This window comes from Dryas octopetala, chromosome 4 (assembly GCF_963921425.1).
Source record: "Dryas octopetala chromosome 4, drDryOcto1.1, whole genome shotgun sequence".
NCBI classification, from domain to species: Eukaryota; Viridiplantae; Streptophyta; class Magnoliopsida; order Rosales; family Rosaceae; genus Dryas; species Dryas octopetala.
In genome coordinates, this window is record NC_141369.1 from 10,793,561 (window position 1) to 10,816,962 (window position 23,402).

At 34.2% G+C, this 23,402-nt stretch overlaps 2 pseudogenes; one reads left to right on the top strand and one right to left on the bottom strand.

Annotated features, from left to right (window-relative positions):
• Window positions 1–1,871: 1,871 nt before the first annotated feature.
• LOC147286733 (protein STRICTOSIDINE SYNTHASE-LIKE 10-like) lies at window positions 1,872–2,558 on the bottom strand (annotated as a pseudogene).
• A 5,966-nt stretch (window positions 2,559–8,524) lies between these two features.
• On the top strand, window positions 8,525–9,719 carry LOC147286734 (senescence-specific cysteine protease SAG39-like; annotated as a pseudogene).
• Window positions 9,720–23,402: the final 13,683 nt, after the last annotated feature.

Here is a 23,402-nt window from a genome sequence, read left to right on the forward strand (position 1 = left end):
CATATTGCATTGATATAACAACACCTATTGGTTAGATGTTGGCAACTTGTATATCTATTAATTGGCATCCTAAAGAAGTATAAATTAAAGTTCCAAGGTGCATTACTTTTCTTTCCCAAGCAGCAGGCAGCTGCCTCATATGACTAAAAGAAGGAAAACAAAAACAAAGAGCTTGCAACAACCTCATATGAGTAGCCAAAAAAAAAAAAAAAAAGAAACAAAAAAACAGAAAAAGCTGCATGTTGAGGACACACAGGTACGTTCTGTTCTCTAGCTGAGTCAGAACCACCACCACCTTCTTTGGCATAGAAATTGAAGATTCGTTTTGACATGCAAGGTTCTGAAACAATGTGGGTGATTCAGAAAAAAATTGTTCCCCATAGACCCGAAGACGAAGAACAACTGTTTGTCAATGCCTTTGAGACAAATCAGATCCAAATTGCTGGGTAAGCCTATCCGGATTAGAGGTGCCTTTTTTGAACCATGAAGTAATGAGAGAGAGAGAGAGAGACATTGCACAACTATGTTGAGCTTCTTGAAGCAAAACACAAGGTAGAGGGAAAAAAGATAGCAGCCAAGAGAGATATATTGCACAACTTAAATCTCATGCACACAAGATTAAGCTCTTAATTCAATTGAATGACTTCATATGAAGTGGATGAGTTTGTATGATACTTGTTTAACTAAACACCTTTTGTTCTGGAATTTTTTAAAAATGTTTTCATCAACAATAAAGCACCAATATATGTTCAGTCCAAAACCAGTCATTACTTGTTAGAACATCTGATTTGAAATCAATTGGCACTTTGTGAAAGACCCCGCCAAATCTTGAAATATATCCTACTCTCAATTCAATAAGGATGTCCAGCTAAAAAAACTTGCAATATATCCGGCAACTGAAGGTCCTCTCAAATAGAGATGCTCTAATACTATGTGGAAGTTAGAACATCCAACCAAAAACCAATTTTCAATGGATGGAGTAATTGAAAATTTGAATTAAATTCTATGCTTATGTCTAAAACGTTGTTGTTTTAGGGTTAAGTATTTTTGGATGTGGCAAAAGCAAGCACGAGGAAAAATGATTTTCAATATGATTTAAAATGAGAAAGTTTTTGCCAAACCATATGTGAAATCCCTTGAGGTGTTCTGAATGAATAGCCGGCTCTTAGAACGTACAATTGTTCTTGAATAAGCATTATTTGGAGACATCACCAGCTTTTCCCTGGCAACTCATCCAATGATGAACTGCCCTCCTGAAAGCTCCTTTAATAGGTATGATGTTTTTTAAGGGGTTTATGCATTATGTGGTTTTGCAAACAAATTGGTCTCCGATAGTCATTCTTCACCAACACCACATTTGTTTTCTCTTTTTGTGACTTTGGTATCTAACCCTCCCAATACTGATAAGCAAGTTCCATGGACAAAACCAAACATATTTAGAGTCTTTCCAACAGCACGAAGGAGTAGCTAGCAAACAAAGACTTTCAAAGGTGGTCTAATGTCATTACACAATGACAACTTAATAGGATCTTGCCTATTAAGATTTAAGACACATGTGCCGAAGCCATTGAACTCTTTGAAGAAAGAAAATGCAAAAAAATAAAAGCGATAGCTATATATGCAGTACTTGAGCTCATGACCAATGATATTCCTCCAGCTCAATTAAGTAAAAGGAATTAAAAGCAAGTCAGTGCTATTCGATGGGTGCAGGCTTGCTAAAGCTTTGCAGTCGTTGGAAACAGAGAAATTAATATTAGCCTTAGGAGAAAAAGAAGAAAAAATTGCTTAGTAGGTAAAAAGAAAATTAAACACACTTAACGTACGTATCAATATCCAATTATGATTGATTTATAAATAGACTAACTTGTTATCTACAACTTGAGAACTCCAACATAAGGTTTTACCGCTGATCCTAACAACAACCGTCCATTGTGTTCTTCAACACGACTAATAGACTCTAGCGTCATACCACCATTTTCATCCAACATCTTCAAAATATGTCATTGTTCATCAAACTTTACTGTTATAGGATCTCCTATATTAACCATGGGACCACCGAATTTTTTGGCAGCTCCTTAATTCCTCTCTCGCTATTCGATCAATGGTATTCAAAATTCTCCATTACTGTTTCTTTTTCTTAATGTTATCTTTAGCCCTTTCTAATTGACCAAAAAGTTCTAAGACATGAGTTTTGGGTCCCCAAAGCCAATACCTATGAATTTTATGTGTCACCCCTTCGGATATTATTATGAAAGAACTGTCCTTGCTCAGAGCCACGCCATTTGGAAAACGTACGTACTCAAGCCATAGAGCAACACTGTAACCATCTTTGTCCAAGAGTTATATTGTAATAACCTTCCTATTTTGTCTCCAGAGCAGATTGACGAAGGCCATTCCTTTAAAAAAAGGAAACAACAAAGAACATGTTAAGCAAATTAAAAAGAAATTATTCATGTAATAGGTACTTTCTTTTGGTAATCAAAGGGTGTCCTGGCCAGCTTTCGCGCTAATAGGTACCTTCTTTGGTATATAGTGCTACTGTCTGTAAAATAAACCATTCAGGAAACATAATGAGACTCCTCCTACATAATTGGCAAGTTTTTGACATGTTAAGCAAATTAAAAAGAAATTATTCATGTAATAGGTACCTTCTTTTGGTAACGAAGCGTGTCATATGCCAACTTTCGCGCTAATAGGTACCTTCTTTGGTATATAGTGCTACTGTTTGTAAAATAAACCATTCATGAAACATAATGAGACTCCTCCAACAGAATTGGCAAGTTTTTGGGCTAGACCACCATTAAGGGAAGTTTTATTTGCATTAAAAAAGATTAGTTTGGATTAATCCTAATTAGATGGTTAGAAAATATAAATTTTACATCATATAATATTACTCCATATGATCGAACTCAGTTTCTTTTGGTTAATTGCATTCAATTTTGAGTGTGGGATAAAGACTCTCTACCAGTGGCGAAGACATGGTGTGGCAAGGAGGTCAACTGCCAACCCCTTTAACTTTTTGTTCATAACGAATTTTGTTTTTTCATGTATTGATAATGAAGTTGATAAATATAGCATAAATTTGACTAAATTTGTTTTTAATATCAGGATTGATCATTTTGATTTTCCATCTCTTTATCCTTTTTTGTTTGCAAAGATTTTATTCATTTAAAAAATATATATGGATTTGTAAAAGTGATCTATATTTCACTTTAGCTTGAAATACTCAATTTGATCTTTTATCAATAATGCTAAGAGCCTCAACTGTTTTTCCCAACATTTATTTTCCACCTTATGTGTGTCATTATTTTACTGGACATAGTATTTCCTTTTCTTTTTAGATTTTCTTTTTTAGCGTCCAATGTATGAATGATATGTAAACTGGGAAAAAAAAGTTGAGATCTTTAGCACTACTGATCTTTTATTAACATTTTTACAACTGGGTTCGTGAATTGGGGTTGGCCTAATTGGCCGAGGATAAAAGCTCCTCACCTACACACTCGGGTTCGAACCCTCAATGAAATTTTCTACTTTTTTTAGACATATAATAGGTATTAATATTATAGGTTACTCCATTTTTTTATAGATTGTCTTTACCAGGTTTAGTGAAATTTTTGAAAATTTAAAAATATCATTTGAGACCTCCCCTCCCTCCCTTCATTGACAAAAAATTAAGGACAGTACTTGGGTCACCCAACCCACCCAAATTTTGATTTCGACAATGATGGTGCATGATCGGAATGTTCACTTTTTAGATAACCTATTAAAGATCATCTTTGTAAAAAATCAAATCAATCGGAAATTGTTTGATTATATAACTGTTGTCAATTAAGTAAAAAAAATCGATATTTTCTGATTAAAGAGTGATTTTTTGACCAAATTGTTGATTTTTTCTATTTAATCGACAACAGTTATATAACTAAACGATTTCCGATTGAGTTGATTTTTTGCAGAGATAATCTATAATAGGTCATCTAATTAAAAAGTGAACGGTTTCAATCATGCGCCGGAATTACCAAAATTGTGATTTTGGGTGGTGGGGTGACCCAAGTACTGTCCAAAAATTAAACAAACAATATTGATGAAAAGGACTAAAGTACAAAGTACACGGGAAAAATAGGAGGACAGTGTGACACATGGAAATGATTGGGGACCATTGCTACAATTAACCCAACAAAACAATAAATTATTTAAAAACAAAACTATTTACAAAGATCAACAACTAACTAATGAGGTGAAAGATGTTTGTGTCTTTATAAGTCCACTAAATTATGAATAATTTTTAATACTTTAAACGTGATGGTCAATAACTTCTACATGATAAGTTTGTCATAATAAACTTATTGATAACAATTTATAAATGTGTGTGTGAAGAAGCGTAAGAAACTAAGAACTATCAATGTAAGTAATTTTAAGAAACACTATCAATATAAAGAAAAACTTGAGTACTTGATATGAAATGATCAATTCTGTAAATATATATAATATATATAAGATATTGGAAAAAATTAAAAAAAACTACAATATATTGATCTTAACCGTACGAGGAGGTGTAGGGGAACTGTGTCCAACCAAAGCAAGATCTTTTATTCCTCTCCACTTGAAGATTCTTCCATCTGAAACCCCAACATAAGGTCCAGTCAAAAGCAATGCTTTCGGTCCGTCACTCTCTTGAGGCCAATTAGCTGCGCTAAGAATATATGTTAATTAGTTGCAAATTAAGATTGACTTGTCTGAAAAACTCTTGTAATAAGAACATTTATAAACAACATAACAGCTCATGTATGTATATATATTTATTCATATACTTGTTTCTAGATTTCCTAATTAATTAAGAAAATTAGTGTTCTAAGCAAGGAGTAAAATTTCGAAATTTTCGCCGAAAATTTCGTTTTTTAGAGATATGAAAATTTTAACACCATACCAAATTAATTTCGAAAATTTCGCCGAAATTTTCGATGTAGAGACCGGAGAGAGAGAGAGGGAAGGCTGAGACCAGAGGGAAAGAGGCAGAGCCGCCGCCGCCGTCGCCGTCGAAGGAGGGAGAGAAGAGATCCGAGGAGGGAGACAAAGAGGGAGATCGGGAAGGGGGAGGGAGAGGGAGCAGAGAGAAGAGAACATGGAGGAGGAGGGAGTGAGGGACCAGGAGAGAGAAAGAGAAGATGAGAACTGAAGAAGAAAAGAGAAAAAAAAAAAAAAGGAAGAGGTGAGGTGAGGTCAAACTGGTTAGTCACGGGCTGGGCAGGGGAGGTTGAACTGAAGAAGGAAAGAAGAAGAAGAAGAAGAAAAAGAAAAAGAAAAAGAAAGAGAGAGAGAGGAGAGAGAAGAGATCGAGAGAATGAGTGTGTAGTAGGGGGTAGGCGTGAATCACGGGGGAAGAGAGGAAAAGCAAAGAAAAAAAAGAAGAGAAAAGAAAGGAAAAGGAAAAAAAAAAAAAAGAGAAAAGGAAAAAAAAGAAAAAAAAAAAAAGGAAAGATTTTTTTTTTTTTTTTTAAGGTAGATTGAGATTTGGAGTCTTTAGGCAATTGAAAAAAAAAAAAAAAAAGTTTGAGATTTTATTTGGGGTTTGATTTGGTCATTTTGGTGTTTCGTTTAGTTGTAAACATAAATCATGAAAAAGAAATTTATCCCCTTATCATGAAGTTTCATTTCCTTAATGTTCGGTTTTCCAATTATGATAATTTGTAAAATTGAAATTTTAAGTAAACCGTTGTCGCCACTGCTGCCATCGGATTGGTTCTATTTTAACCAAATTCGGCTTAATTTAACTATCAAAGACCATTTTCAAGTCCCTTTAAGTAAGCTTGCTACTTTCCATTGGCACATTGGTGATTTATTCGTGTAATTTTATTATATAATTATTAATTAGTGAAGTATTTTTTTAATGGTATTGTCTCCGGCGCGCATTATATTCATCACATATCACATGAAATATACTATATTATTTGATTTATTCAATGTTTTTTATCAATGTAGTAGATAATATATTAAATAAACATATGGTCAAGTTTCATTCAAAATTTTCATATTTTAATAGCAATTTTCGTCGTTTTTGTCCAATTTTATCGAAATCGATATTTTAATCGAAATTTCTGTAAAAATTTCCATCGAAATTTTCATCGAAAATTTTTTCGAAACCGAAATTTTACTCCTTGGTTCTAAGCATGACAAAATTAGCTCTAGCTCAATGTTTTTTATTTTTTATTTTATTTTTATTGATGTTAAGATTAATTAGATAAAAGGCACCACAATCAATGTCCATGGAGTATATATATATCAAGAATGGTCGGCAACTCAGGGAAGGGAGTCAGTTGAGCTGCTCACTCATGTCTGGCTTTATGTCGCATCTTGTATAACTGATCGACCAGCTTCAAAAGGGCTATGCTGAAGCTATTTTTGGTGTAGGGTACTGAAAGGATATGTAAACAAACAAGATTTTTTTTTTTTTTAATTTTTTCCATACTAAAAATTCGATAACATAAACATATATGTAATAATCCCGAGTAAAAAACATGCTGATTCTTCTCTTAGTTTGCATATGCTCAAACATTAATTATGTTTTGTTCTTGTATTTGGAGTAGAGCAGAAAAAAGTACATGCAAAATATTAGGGAATTTGGACTAGATCGATTGATCTTTTCCTTGATAATCAACATACACACACACACATATATATATATACACGAATAAAGGCCTAAAAAATAGACGATTTGGATTGTTAAAAAATTACATAGAGTGGGCCCATTCGCTTCATCCAACATTTAACCCTAAATATGGGATTCCACACTTGAAGCTCCCTATATATATATATATATATCAACTATTGATAGTGACGCAGCGTAACACGCAAATAAAAGAGATTAGGGAAAACCAACGTTAACCCTAAGAAAGAATCTGGAGTCCACTAGAGAAATGAGAGAAATGAGAGAAATGAGAGAAATCTCAAAGTTTTCTGATTGAAAATGATAATAATGAATAATACAAACAGCCAAAAAGGTTGTTTAAATACGTTAATCCTAGATGTTTGAAATTCAAAACGGAATTAAAAATGGAAATAAAGTGCAATTTAAGAAACTTATTCAAAAACACTAAATTGCTTATTTGAAGCCCAAAAACACATTTGTTTTCTCTTTTTGTGAGTTTGTTATCTAACCCTCCCAATGATTGATAAGCAAGTTCCAAAGGTAGATTTTTACTCTGTTCGGCTAAGATTAGATTTTTAGGTTCAGGACTTAGAACTACAATTACTGTTTTTTTCATGCACTGAGAAAAAGATGGTGTAAAGTGTAAACTGGATTGTATGTGACATGAACAAGATTAAATTTGGCATAAAAGTGAGGCATAGCTACTCAAATTATTTAATTGGTCCTCTTGTGCCTAAGAAGATCATTAACCACAGTAACATTGTCATAAAAATTAATAGAATTTAGGGGGAAAGAAAACCATATATTAAGTAAAAAAAATGGTCCACCTTTCTGAAATTTTATTTTCATTGATCAATTTGATCTAAAAGCTTGAGATGAACAATAGATATGGGTAATTAATTTGATCACAAGTTCAATGGTGATAACTGATGCTTTATTTTACTAAACACTCTTGATGGAAATGGTAATTGAATGTAATTAAGTTGTTGCTTTACTTTGAAATGAGTTTTCCAATCTCAAATCAAGTGGGAAATCAAATTTTTTTTTTTTTTTTTTTTCAAACGGCATAAGTTGGCAAATCAATTGGCTGCTGCTTACATGGTTCGAAAAGAAAAATGACCAAGTAATTAATGTAACTTAATTGAAGTATTATATACATGAGGTTGTGTCAAGCTATTATTCCATGTATAGCATTTGACAACAATGAGCAGACCAAAAAGAAATAAAAAAGTTCTACCACTATCATATTATATATGAGAATTCATTCATCCACACTTTGGTCATTCACATCTGGTCCAAACGAAATCCTATACAAAAAACTTTTAATGCTTTAAAGATTCTCATATAGAATCACATCCGGACCAGACGTGTACGCGAGAAAATTTCATATATACCATCAAAAATATATAACGAAACATTAATACTTAATGAATTCTGTATACAATTCCCGAATAGAGTTGATGAAAAAATAATACATATATTATTCTTTATAAGAAGTACATACGTGTATTGTCCCTCATAGTTTAGGGTGCACCAGTCCATAATAGGGCCAAAAAGAACCAGTACACACACAAGGACATATGTTTAACTAGTAACTTGTCGTGACATCAAACAATAATATCAAGAGTCATATAAACTGATCTTAAAGGTCCATATCAGAATATTATCAAAGAAAAAAAAAAAACAAAAAGAAGGTCCATATCAGAACATTTTCTGCTGCACCAAATATATTAATTGCAGAACATTTTTTGGGGCACGGAGATTTATATGTAGCAAGCCCATTCTCTTCTCTATATAAATTGTGGTGCAGTCTGCCATTTCAATGTACCCTCTTTAACATTTACCTTAACAAATCCTATAGCTGTTAATTCTCTGGCCACCATGGAGTTCATTAACCAGCAGCTGTGCAAATGCACTTGTTTGGGGTTGATGTTGATATGCATGTTGGGGATTTGGTCTTCTGAAGCCAATTCTCGCACTCTCCACGATGCATCAATGTATACGAGATATGAGCAATGAATGACTCGTTATGGACGTGTATATAATGACAAAAGCGACAAGGAGACGCGTTTCAAGATATTCAAAGAAAATGTGGCATTGATAGAATCTTCCAACAACAACGCAAACAAACCTTACAAACTAAGCATCATTCAATTTGCAGACCTCACGAACGAAGAATTCAAAGCAACAAGAAATAGATTCAAGGGGCATGAATGTTCCACCAAGACCACTTCTTTCAAATATGAAAATGTCACCGCAGTGCCAGCTACTGTAGATTGGAGGAAGAAAGGAGCTGTAACCCCCATTAAGGACCAAGGCCAATGTGGTAAGCTTCTATTTAATTAATCAATGATTTTTAGAGGAATTAATACTGTTCTCCTTAACACTTAAATGGTTTCCTTTTTTTTTGGCCCGGAACACTTAAATGATTTCTAATTATACTATTTGGAATGAAAATATATATATATATATATATATGTAGGATGTTGTTGGGCATTTTCAGCAGTGGCAGCCATGGAAGGAATTACTCAACTTACAACTGGTAAATTAATCTCTTTGTCTGAGCAAGAGTTGGTTGACTGTGACACCAGCGGTGTAGACCAAGGCTGTGAGGGTGGCTTGATGGATGATGCCTTTCAGTTCATCAATCAAAATCATGGTCTTAGTACTGAGGCTAATTACCCCTACACCGGTGTTGATGGTACTTGCAACACCAAAAAGGAAGCCAGCCATGCCGCCACCATAACTGGCCATGAAGATGTTCCTGCAAACAGTGAAAGTGCCCTTCTTAAGGCTGTTGCTAGCCAACCAATTTCCGTTGCCACATGATGCTGGAGGTTCCGATTTCCAATTCTATTCAAGTGGTGTCTTTACAGGAACCTGTGGAACAAGCCTAGACCATGGTGTTACCACTGTTGGTTACGGGGTGAGTGATAATGGGACTAAGTATTGGTTGGTGAAGAAGTCATGGGGCACAGAATGGGGTGAACAAGGCTACATAAGAATGCAAAGAGATATTGACTCCGAGGAAGGTCTCTGTGGCATTGCTATGCAAGCCTCTTACCCCACTGCATAATTTTGCTAGCACATTAAAATCATTGCCTACTATATATACATTGTAGGGTATTATGATAATGTATAAACTATGTGTAATACTTAAGTTATAGACTTGTTTGTGTGTATAAGAAAGCTAGCAAGTTTATAATTATGAAAATGAACTTCTTATAGTCCGGATCAGAACTTTGTGGCTTGCTTCCAGATGTCTCTTTTACACTCTTAGATTAAGAAGATGGTTGAGATTTTAGAAAGCCAACTGGTAATACTTAAAAAAGCATCGGTCTGTGCCCCATTTTAAACAAAAGGAAAAGTAAATTCTTGAAACTCCTGACATCTCATTAGGAAGGACAACTCAGGAGGAAAAAAAGAAAACAAATCTTGTACATAGCACCAAGCCTATGTTTATGTTCTTTGTGCTAATATTGTGCTTATGTTCAAAACATCATCTTTTTGAGCTTTTGTGTTAAATTTTTACCTGTAAAGATATAATTAAATGGAATGTTGGATATAAAATAAAATTATTAAAAAAGTATATATATCAACAGAGAATGTCAAGTCTTTCAGGAGATCACATTTCGAAAAGTGTGGGCTCACACAAGTGTTCACTAATGTGTGCCCAATTAAGAAAAAGATATCTAAGCTAGGATACAGTAATGATCACTCGCTCACCATAGAGTGGGGAATTCCCCGCTCACCTAACCACCCAGCAACAAATTTCAATTATCGGAACCGTTCATATTTTAGGGCATCATTCAAAGATCATCCTTGCCAAAAATCAGCCAAATCGGAAACTGTTTAGCCAGTGTATTACTGTCAACATCATTTCAACCTTATCTGATGAATTGTATTTGTCTGCAAAGTTTAGAGGACCAAACAATTATCGATTTGGCTGATTTTTTACAGGGACGACCCTTAAGGATGGACCTAAAAAATGGATGGTCTTGATCATTGAATTTCCCGCTCCGTGGTGAGCGGGTGGTTAGATGAGCGGGGAATTCCCCGCTCTATGGTGAGCGAGTGATCATTTCTGAGGATATATACTAGTTGCTACTGTTCTAAGTCCATATGAGTTGATAATTGTTGGAAATTTTTACAAATTCTAAACCCATAACTGATCTATGATTATGGGATTATGATTTGATTAGCTCTTGATTTTGTCATTTTGAATTGATTAGCTTTTATTTTGTGATTAAAAGTTTATTAAGTAATTAATTAGGCATATATTATGGAATTATACCTATTTTCTATATTTGGGCTCATTTTGTACTGCATGTGCTCGTGTTGTGCTTAGCCCGGCCATTTCGTGCTCGTGCTATATCATGCATGATGGGATTAAAATTTCGAAGCAGCCCGACTCGTTTTATGCTCGTGTCCCACTGATGTCGACCTGGCATGTTTGACAGTACCCTTAGAAGAACGACAACCTTCTTAATGGCCAATGTGGTTGGTAGATAATGAGAAATAAAGAGAATGAAAAAGTGAGGGTTTCTAGTAGGGGGAGTTTTCGACATAGTTGACAGGGAGGGCCAATGTCGACAAGCCAGTAGAGGGAGAAGGGGAGGAGGACACAAACCCAAAATTCATTTCTTTTTAAGTTTTTTAATTTTTTTAATTTTTTAATTTTATTCAAGGGGCAAAATTGGATTTTGAGGTTAGAAAAATGAGGGGTATAGTGAGCAATTTTCGGTATAAGTATGATTTTCCTTATTTTCAAGGATAGGATGCATTGTCCCTCACTTGTCCCTCAAATTATGTTACTATTGCATATATAGTGCTAATGGTTGTTACTATCCAACGACAACTATATTATAAAACACAAAAACAAAAAAAAACAAAAAAAATTGGCGAGCACTCAGCATGAACACCGAGCACTTGGCTCATTAGATTGGACCAACCTAAAGGTGATTAGTTTTATCAGCCCAATCTTGATTGTATGGCTATGCATGTTGATATAAGGTGCCCATTTGTGATGGTGCATGGTGCATAGGAACACATGCATCTATAGCAAAGTATTCAAACAAACTAAAACAATATAGCTATATATATATACATATATACATATCTATACACTTGGGTTGTCTGTAAGTGTACGTGGGTGTGTGCAAGTGGGAAGCAACTGGTGGCAGTTTGTTGTGTAATTTTTTAAAAGTCTATTACACACCCATGAATAAACAGCTTTCATGAATCAAATTGTGGGCCACTATTGGAGCACCCATCTTCCTCTCATTACACACCCACTTCTCACATTATACGTACTATTTTTCTTTTAATTTATTAAATTGCTATACACCACTAAAATTCTTAAAATATCCTCGTTACACAAGGAAAAACAAAAAAACCAAAACCTAACACAGGCCCCAACCCCATTGCTCGCCAAAACTGTCGTAGGCGGTCCAAGCCACCGGCCTTCCTTCCCTTTCCTTTTCTCTCCTTATCTCCTTCCCTCTCTCCATTTTTTTCTTTTCTTCTTTCTTCTGGCCCTTTCTTTCCAGTTTGTGTTAGAGGCTAGCAACCTTGTTGGCCTTTAGCTCGGTGGACGTTGACCACTAATCTGGACTTGGCATATGCAACAGACTAGAGAAAGATGGAGAAAGGAGAAAATAGAAAGAGATGCAGAGGGAAGGAGATACGAGGAGAGAGAGATATATATATATACATGTAAAAAGAGAAAGATCGAGAGAGAGAGAGAGAGAGAGAGAGAGAGAGAGAGAGAAGGAGGGGAGGCCGATGGGTATGTTGGGCCGCCAGCGACAATGGTGGCGATGAGGTCGAGGCCAGGGTAGGGTAGGTACTTTGTGGTGGCTAGCTAGGTTGTCCTTTATGGTTATTTGGGTTTGGGCTCAAATTATAATTCACAACATAAAAGAGATGAATGTGTAATGAGAGGAATATGAGTGCATATATATAGCAATTCCCTTTTGAATTTGAGTGAATGGAGTGACTTTTTGTCTTTTGTGGCGATAAATTGTCCTTAAAAAAAAACCCTAAATAATATATATAACAAAAAGTTTAGGCTGAGTTATTTTAAAGGAAGAGGTCAATTTATTTGTGGAAGAAGGAGTCCAAAACATTCAGCCACACAAGAAAACAAGGGACTTTTTTATTTTTTATTTTTTACTTGTGGGTCAAATATAAAAGGTCATATTCTTGGTCAGGCCTTAGGCAGCCTGCCTATCTTCAGGGTTCGAGCCCTTGGCAGCCCGCCTACCTTCAAGGCCGGGCCCTACGCAGCCCGCCTACCTTTAGGGCCTGGACCTAGGCAGCCTTCCTACCTTCAAGGTCAGGCCTGGTATTGTCCATGTGCATCTCTTCACGCAATGTTTTCATAATTTCATTTTGAAATATAAAATGAAATAAATTAGAGGCACTTACACAAAAGATAAGTAGATACTTACCCAATTTGTCATATAGAAAAAATGTTTTGAACAGTCCAACATTTTTTTATTGTTACACGTATGCTTTCTTAACCAGTCTTTGATTACAACACGTGTTAATGAAATATCTTTTTCCATAAAAGAGCAGCTAGCTTGGAAAACATAAGTAATGCACTTAGAATCTCTATTTTTGTTTTTATTTCTTAAGATGCATGCTAATAAACATACAACATTAAATTATAATTCACTACATAAAAAAGATGAGTGTGTAATGAGAGGAATATGAGTGCATATAGCAATTCCCTTTTGAATTTGAGTGAATGGAGTGGACGTTTTGTCTTTTGGGGCAGTAAATTGACCTTAAAAAAAAAAAACCCTAAACAATATATATAACAAAAAGATAAGGCTAAATTATTTAAAAGGGAAAGGCTAATTAATTTATTTGTGGAAGAAAGAGTCCAAAAAATTCAGCCACACAAGAAAATAAGGGTCTTTTTTTTATTTTTTATTTTTTACTTGTGGGCCTAACTAGTGGCCAAATATAAGAGGCCCTATACTTGGTCGGGCTCTATGCAGCCCGCCTACCTTCAGGGTTCAGGCCCTAGGATGCTCACCTACCTTCAGGGTCGGGCCTGGTCTTATCCATGTTCATCTTTTCACGCAATGGTTTCGTAAATTCATTTTGAAATATAAAATGAAATAAATTAAAAGAACAAACATAAAAGATAAGTTGATACTTACTCAATTTGACGTGTAGAGAAAATGTTTTGAACAGTCCAACATTTTTTATTGTTAAACGTATGCTTTCCTAACTAGTCTTTGATTACAACACATGTTAATGAAATATATCTCTTTCCATAAAGGAGCAGCTGACTTGGAAAATATTGTAGATTGGACGAAGAAAGGAGTTGTAACGCCTATCAAGGACCAAGGTCAATGTGGTAATTAAGCATTTAATTCTAATTAGAAATTTTTATTACTCGTGTTTCCAAATTTATACTTTTTATTAAATTTTTCATTCCTTTATCTTTTGTTGAGAGAAAGATCCCACATTGAAAAATATACAAAATATATACAATAAAAACATTCAAGATAATTTCTGGTATGATTGGCATAAGTTGCTTGGGAAGAACCATGTAATTCAGAAATTGGATGGTTGTGATTTCACTCCAATATAAGATTGGTATTAAAATAAAAGGAGAAGAAGAAATGTAGAATTGAGTAAGGAACAAAATGACACCTTGAAGGAAGAGAAATTGGAAAAAGAGGAGAAGTATATGTGGGCTATTGTCAATGGTGTTAAAGAGAAGGTTGGGAACTTCAGTGTTGGAATTATTCGTCCAAATGATGTTACAATCAATATACAAAAGGATGGCCCGATCATTCCCCATCCTTGGTGAAAGCTGGAAAGAAATAATGCATCACAATAATATCACGTGGTTAGCTTTCGGGAATGATTTAATCAATCAAAAGGAATTTGAAAGATTTAACCCAAAACCAATTGGCAATAGATGAACTATTATGTGACGTGAAAACACGTGTGGCTGTTTGGCCTAACACATGTATAACATGCTGATGCAGAACGGATGGCGGAGAAGTTTATGCAACAGTTTGATCGTTGCAAACCCAAGAAATTGGGGAAATGATTTCTACTAGTCGGAGGGTTTGGCTCTGAAAGTGGTATTAATGCATATCGTTTCGAAGGAAATCGCGAGACGAGTCAAACTCATCGCTGTATGGGCTTTTTCGGCCATCCGAGATCGTTAGGGCCTCAAAACTGCATTCTAAACTTTTAGACATTTTATTTATTTTCGTTTATATTTTATTTGGGTTTGTAATTATCCGTGGGCCTTAATTATATGGTTGTTTGCGCCCTAGGGTTTCGTTAAGCTTACTTAAGCAATTTTTGCAATTGCTAGCGTATTATTCTATTATTATTTTTATCAAACTAATTGTTGAGTTTTCTCTCAATTTCCTGGTGGATTCCAGGCTTCTTGTTCTTTTAGGTTTACGTTTGTAAACCTTTGGCTGATTGTACTGCATCACATGCTCTGATACCATGAAGAAAATTAGAACATTCAACTCAAAACTAACTGGCGATATGAGCAGAGGCTCTAAACCCTTATAAGCACTTTTATAAGGGACAACCCACTCAACATTCTCACACCTTCTTCCTTTATCTCTACTCACAAATTGTCTTCTCTTGTTCACTCCCTCTCACATTCCCCCTATCTTTCCCTAGCTCTCTCCTCTCACAATTATCATAGACCAAGTTAGTTTGTTTCCCCTTCAAATTTAGGCCTCATTTGTTTGATTGAAATGCTAGAGCCGAAATAGGGATTGATTGCACTATTTTCCCTCACTATCCTAGAATTGAATGGATTTGATATTTCCATCCAAATGTTTGGAACAAGCTAGTCTTTATTAAAGAATAGGAGAAGACATACGAAATAATTTAATACATTATCAATATGACCCTTTTTCAGTGATATGAATTTAGAATATATCAATGAAAAGTGAGATTTTGAGAATTTTATTGGGTGGGAAATATGGGGATCAGTAGGGGTAGTTGCCTATACTGGCCTTTATTTGAATCCGCTAGTGGGCACATATTTGTACGTGCACGAATTTCAAACCAAAGTAAAAGTGAATTTTAGAAACTCCTTATATCTAATTAGAAAGAAGTAAGATCAACTCATGAGGGAAAAAAAGAAAGTGGATCTTGTACATAGACAACACCAAGCTAATACAGTTGCATACGTTTGCCAAAAATGAGCCATGTGGAACTAGAGTGGTAGAATTTTGAGTCTTGACAACCTTAACTTATGAGATTTGAGACTTCGTATTTGAAGTATATTTTGGGAAGGGACGAACCTATTGTTATTGTAAGTTACAATGACTCAACCATGGATGTTTTCATATATGAAATTGTTTCAAAGTAGGTCAAGTATTGATCATCTTTAGCTTATTTTAGTTCCTTAAAAAAGATATTGTGCCTTTGAAGAAGAAGAAGTAGAAGAAGAATTAAAGATTCTGCTTCTTAAGTTTATTAATTAGAATCAGCCATGAAAGAAGCCCCAATTGGGGAAGAGGATGAGATAAAGTCAGAGCTTGAGGAAATGAGGATTGGAGATCCATTTTCACTCAAGTTTTAGAAAGATCCTGTTGATCAGAAATGGCCCAAGAAAGAAATCTAAGATGCATGATTAGAACTGAAGAAATTTTGACAAATTACAAACCATAATTGATCCATGATTATGGGATTGTGATTTGATTAGCTATTGTGTAATTTTGAATCGATTAGCATTTACTTTTGTGGTTAGGAGCAAGGAGTAAAATTTCGGTTTCGAGGAAATTTTCGATGGAAATTTCAACGGAAATTTTCGAGGAAATTTCGGTTAAAATTTCGATTTCGATAAAATTGGACAAAAACGACGGAAATTGCTATCAAAATATGGAAATTTTGAATGACACTTGACCATATGTTTATTTAACATATTATCTACTATATTGATAAAAAATATTGAAGAAACCAAATAATATAATAGATTTCATGTGATATAAGGTAAATATAATGCGCGCTAGAGACAAATACTGTTAAATAAAAATAGTTCACTAATTAATAATTACATAAAAATGACCTATTTTCAAGGGATATTTAATCATTTTGAATCCAATTGTCCTTAAAACATATGTGGACAAATAAAAAAATGGCATGTATTGTTATTTTCTAAACCACTTAATCCAATTACCAAAAACAATCTAAAGAGATTGTGAGATCCCAAAAAGTTGGTTTATAATTTATTTTGAAGTAAATAGTGATTTATTGATAATTATCTTGTTAATTCGGAGATATTAGAATTTTTATGAGAAATCTTGGAAGGAAATAAATTAATTTGAAGTCGTAGAAAAATAAAATTTATCAAGACGAACTCACCAGATTTTACAAAACGTTTTTCGGACCTCGAAGTTAATTTTGGTAAGTTATTTAAATTTTAAGTGATTTCGGCAAGTCATTGAGGAGTAATAAAAATTAGGAAAGACTCAGTCTTGATTTTAGTCTTATTGGAAAAGTCTCGGGTCAACGAGCGCATAGACGCAAATGAAACGTGTTTTTTTTTTTTCTTTTTTTTTTCTTTTCTTTTTCATTTTTTTCTTTTCTTTTCTTTTCTCTTCCTTTTTTTTTCTTTCCTTCTTCCTTTTCACCCGTGAGCTAAATATAATTCCAAACTAATAAAAAACTCCATTTTGACTAGTGAACATACTTAAATACCAGTTTTGGTCCTTAGGTTAGGGTCCTATTCTTGCAATTAAGCAGACTTGGTTTTGTTCCTTAACCTGAAGACAGAAACATATATATATATAGCTAGGTTTGACTACTAGCTTGTAGTAGTGTAGTACTAGTGCTGCTTGTATAGTTTAGGACTAGAGTTTGGCACAAGAATGCATGGGTGGCTGTTGTTGTTGTAGATATGGAAGCTAGCTGACCTATCCCATCAGATCTTTAAATTATTGAGGCTACATAACACTCATTTCTGGACGAAGATCAGTTTTGAATAGACACTGCGTGTATAGTATGATAATTCAATTTGTTACGATGCAGATCATATATTTAATTTATCTTAAAAAATTGTAAACTTTGATTGAGATAAGGATACATACCAAGTTACCAACATATTACATATCATTATATCAATGAAGGTTCTACGGGCCGTGACCACCCCTGCTATCCAATCTTCCCTTTCTCTCTCCAGCCTTCCATTTTCTTCTTTTCCTTCAGTTCTCAGTTCTCACGCAGGCACGCAGCAGACATTTGACCAAAAAAAATTCTCACGCAGACAACACTCCCTCCTCCCTCCTCCCTCCTCTCTCCTTTCTTCTCTCTCCCTAATCTCTTCTCTCTCCTCTCTCTCCCTCCCTCTCCCTCCCCCTCCCCCTTCCCCCCTCCCCCTCCCCGATCTCCTCTTTCGGAGCTCCTCTCCTCCCCGGATCTCCTCTCCCTCCGGCGACAGCAACCTCTTTCTTCCCGATCTCTTCTCTCCCTCCGGTGACGGCGGCCCTCACTCCCTCCAATCTCTGCCTCCCTTCGGTCTCTAGCCAAATTTCAGCGAAATTTCGCCCAAATTTCGACGAAATTTCGCCGAAATTTAGAGAAATTTAACAAAAATGTGCTTGGAGCATTTTCGAAATTTCGAGCGAAATTTAAGCGAAATTTCGTCGAAATTTTTCCGAAAAATAACAGATCTGTGATAAAATTTCGGAATCCCCAAAAAACGAAAATTTCGGCGAAATTTTTGAAATTTCATTCCTTGGTTAGGAGTTGATTAAGTAATTAATTAGGCATAGATTATGAAATTAGAGTTAGGTTCCTAATTTAGATGCATTTTGTGCTTGTGCTTATGTCGTACATGCTTGGCCCATTTCGTGCTCGTGCTATATTGTGCCTCATGGGATAAACACTTCAACGTAGTCTAGGCTGCTTCGTGCTCATGTTGGTCCGGGCTATTAATTTAATGGTACCTTTAGGAGGTATTATTTGTTGTTGTTCTAGGTTAAGATAAGTTGATAGTTGATAGAACCAATGTGCATAAAGAATATAATTTGGAGTCGATAAAAGAGAGGAAGGAGTCCAAGAGTGACGATTAACTTTCATAATTACCCTTTCAAGGACTAGTTGGTTGCATTAAACTTCACCAAAGACAAACAATTTATCCCAACAAGATTACGTTACGAATAAAAGAAACTTTAGAAATTAGATATAATGGCGCCTAAATTAGACGTTAATTATCTTATTATCTAATTAGACGTTAATTGATGACATGAAAATTGCGGGTCTCATATTTTTGCCAACCTATAAGGTCGAATGACCTTTCTTCAAGTGCAATTTTGGTACATCAAGTTTGATATAGATTTTGGAATAGGTCGTACGAAACAAAAAAAATATCAAACAGCTGAGATACTTTTAATTGGGCAGTCTGGGAGGTTGTTTGGCCTTACAAGTCAGGAAAATTGTGGGACCCACAACTGTCACGCCATAAATTAACCTATGAATAAACAGTTAGACAGATTATATAAATCAATTATAAGTAAATCAAAACGTTAGATACTAAATTGAAAAAATTGAAATGATAAGGTGCAAGTTGTGAAACGTACACCCAAAACCTCAAGGGTGTAAGTTGTAATTTGCTCTTAATTTAATCATTGTGTTAAATCCAAGGGTATGGTGCATTCTTAGAAAATAGGGGGGGGGGGGGGGGGATAGGATGCATTATCCCTCAATTGTCCCTCAAATTATGTCCTTAGGTAAGAACTTCTTGTGAAAACAAATAAAAATTAATAAATGTCATTATATTTTATTTTTCTTAGTACTTCTCCTCAAGTTATTTAATTGCATGATATATTCAAATGCTGAAATTTCTTGACAAAAGAAAAATACCAATCAATTACAATATTCAATGTGTATATTTACCATGTAAGAACAAAATGAAACATTAACATAAAAATAATTTTAGTATGTGCTATAGACTAAAGAAGCAATTTTTACATTCCACTTTCTCTTTTATACTCCAAATTATTTTGTTTTAATTCTCTTTAGAACTTTTATAATTACTCGTAATTTAACATTTACCCTTTTTATTAAATTTTCCAATCGTTCATGTCCTTCCTCTATCTCCACTCAAAAAACTATGTCTCCTATGTTTCACTTCTAGGTGACGAAGAAGACTTATCTTTGCTTGTTATAGAGATAACATCACTTTATGGAGAATTTTTATTTCTCAAATATATAAAGGGTTTTTTGTGTAATTTTAAATTCCATTAGTCTAATAGAATTAGAATATAGGCCCCTTCTAACTTTATGGAATGGATTCCAGTCAAATCCTTATAAGTACTTCACAAAATTATAATTTTTCAATGTGAGAACACACTCCACATTCTCACATCTTCTTCCTCTATCTCCACTCACAAATTGTCTTATTTGGTTCACTCCCTCTCACATTCCTCCCCCTTCTCTCTAACCTCTCACAATCATAAACCAAGTGAGCTAGTTTTTTCCCCTTCAAATTTAGGCCTTGCTTGTTTGATCGGAATGCTAGAACCAGAATATGGATTGCACTATTTTCCCTCATTATCCTAGAATAGAATAGATTCGATATTTTCATTATCATGTTTGGAAAAAGTCATTACTCAAGAATAGGGAAAGTGCAAATCATATAATACGTACATTATCAATTTGACCCTTTTCATTAATATAATTCTTAAATTTTTAGAATTATATCAATGAAAATGTGAGATTTTGAGGATTTTATTGGGTAATACGGGGAGTAGGGACAATTACCTATACTGGCCCCTATTTGAATCCGCTAGTGGTCGATCATACTTAAACAAGCAAAAGTTTGTACATGCGTGAGTTTCAAACAAAAGAAAAAGTGAATTAATTCTAGAAACTCTTTATATCGAATTAGGAAGAAGTAAGATCAACTCAAGAGGGGAAAAAAGAAAGTGGATCTTGTACATACTCAATACCAAGCATTTGCAGTTGCGTACGTAGGTTTGGCAAGGATGATGTGGAACTAAAGTGGTAGAGTTTTGAGTCTTTACAACCTGTTCACATGAGCTTTAGGAGGGGCCGTGGATGAACCTATGGTTGTTTGGAAGTGTTGTAGCCTGCAATGATTCAACCATGCATGGATGTTTTAATATATGAAATGTAACGACCCGACCCAAATTTCTACTAGAAATTTAAATTTTTATTAACTATGTTTTTAAGAGGTTTTTTTTAAAGGATATTGAATTGTATTTTAAAGATTTTGGGATTTATTTGGAAAATAAAACAAAGTTTTGATTAAATTATAAAATTTTTGTTTTAAAATTTTTGTTTTAAATTGGGCTTGACCTAAAGTTGATTTTTAAAATAAATGGGCTTTCGGTTTTGACTTTGGGTCCGTTAGATAGGTTTCGATCCCACGATTTCATAGACACGTAGCACGCGTCGAGATAGGGTCCGTTATATGAAATCGTTGCAAAGTAGGTCAAGTATTAATCTTTAGCTCCTTTTTCGCTTAGAAAAAACCTTGTGTCTTTGAAGAAGAAGAAGGAGAAGAAGAAATATCATGCTTCTTGACTTAATTAGTTAGAATCAACCATGAAAAAATCCAAATTGCAGAGGAGGATGAGATAATTCTCCTTGATAACCCACTTAATTGCAAACTCAGCTTGAGAAACTAAGGATTAGGGATCCATTTTTACTCGAATTTCAGAAAGATGATGTTCATCACAAATTGGGTTCATAATAAAAAGAAATCTAAGGATATATACTATTTTCTGTTGTTTCAAGTCAAGATGGGTTGATAATTGTTGGGAGTTTTGACAAATTATAAACCCATAATTGATTTATTATTTGATTAGCTCTTGATTATGTAAATTTTAATTTTTAATTTATTAGCTTTCAATTTTGTGATTAGGAGTTGATTAAATTAATTAATTATTCATAGATTATGGAAATAAAGATGTATTTCCCAAATTTGGTCCCACTTTTTGCTTGTGCTCGTGCTAAATCATGCGTGATGGGATTAAAACTTTGACCCAGCTCGAATGGTTTCGTGCTCGTGTCTTGCTCATGATCATGTCGGCCTGGCCTGTTTGACAATGCCTATAAGAGGTACTATTTGTTGTTGTTTAAAGTTAAGATGGATTGATAATTGATTGAACCAATGTGCAAAAAGAAGAGGCTTTGAAGTTTGCAAAAAGAAAGAAAGAAAGAGTCCAAGAATGACAAATTAAGTTTGGAAATTAGATATAATGCCGCCTAAAATATATATGTTTAATTTTAGTATATTCTTGTATGATTCCTCGATTGATCCCTTCCCTCTTTTCCCTCCACTCTGCAACTCCTCTCTCTCTATGTCTCTCACTTACATCTTCCATAGAAGGAGTTCGGTGACTTTGTCACCTTCAAGATTGGAGAACGATAAGCTTCTCTATGGTCAATGTGGTTGGTAGATAATGAGAAAGAATAAGAATGAGAAGGTGATTCTCTTGAAGTTTTTCTTTTTGTAAGAACAGTTATTTAATTGCATGATTGAAATACAAAAAGTTTTGTTGACAAAAGAAAAATATCAATAAAAAACAACATTCAAAGTGTATTTTTTACCATGTAAGAACAAAATGTAACATTAATTCTCTTTAGAACTTTTTATTACTGGTACTTGAAGATTTACACTTTTTTATTTAATTTTCCATTCCTTTTTCTTTCTCTATATATCTCCACTCACAAACTATATGTCTCCTCTCGTTCACCCCCTATCACATTCCTTCCCCTCTTTCTCTCTCTTTCTCCTCTCATAATCATAGACCAAGTTAGTTTATTCTCATTTAAGACACCGTTTGTTTGATCGAAATGTTATAACCGGAATATAAATTGCACTCTTTTTCCTTACTATCCTAGAATAGGATAGATTTGATATTTTCATTCAGATATTTGGATCGACAAGTCATTAATTGGGAATAGGAAATAACGAAATAAGTTAATACATCATCAATATTACTATTTTTCTTTTTAGATTCAAAGATTTTTAATATAAAAAATCTTTCAATTTCAATATCAAATATCCATTGGACAGAAAGTTGAAGGCCCTGTGGCAAATCTTTTAAAAAGTTGAAGCTTAAATTCCAAATGGTTAAATACAAGAATGATACATGAACTTTACACTGATTCTCAATTTGATCCACTAATTATAAAAAGTGTCAATTTGATCCACAAATTTTTCAAGTTGTATCAAAATAATACAAGCGTTAACTTCTATTCAAAAATTAACAGAATTTGTCATATGAAAATATGATGAATGGATTGAAATGCCCTTGAAAATGTGGTCATTTGCTGGACACATGACTAGTTTCCGTTAAATTTTTCGATAGAAGTTAACATTTGTACTGCTTTGTCACAACTTGAAAAGTTTGTTGACCAAATTGATATTTTTTATAGTTAATGGACCAAATTGAGATGCGCTATAAAGCTTATGGACCTTTTTTGTATATATATAGAAGTAGAACAAAGATCAAATATACACAATTCAATATTTATGATACAGCCATGCTCTTGTACCAGAAGTTGTGCAGGAGAGTTTTACACGACAAGCAAATCGACGATGTTCATGTTCTGATTGAAGGGTTAAAGGAAATTAAATAATATAACAAATCATATGCCAACACGTGTCCAATTTTTAAAATAAAACATTCCAGCTTTTGTCTCATGAATATATGATATTATTCATGGTATAAAAAAATCGCAGGCATTCAATCCCATCTAAGCTTGGAAAGCCTTGTCATGG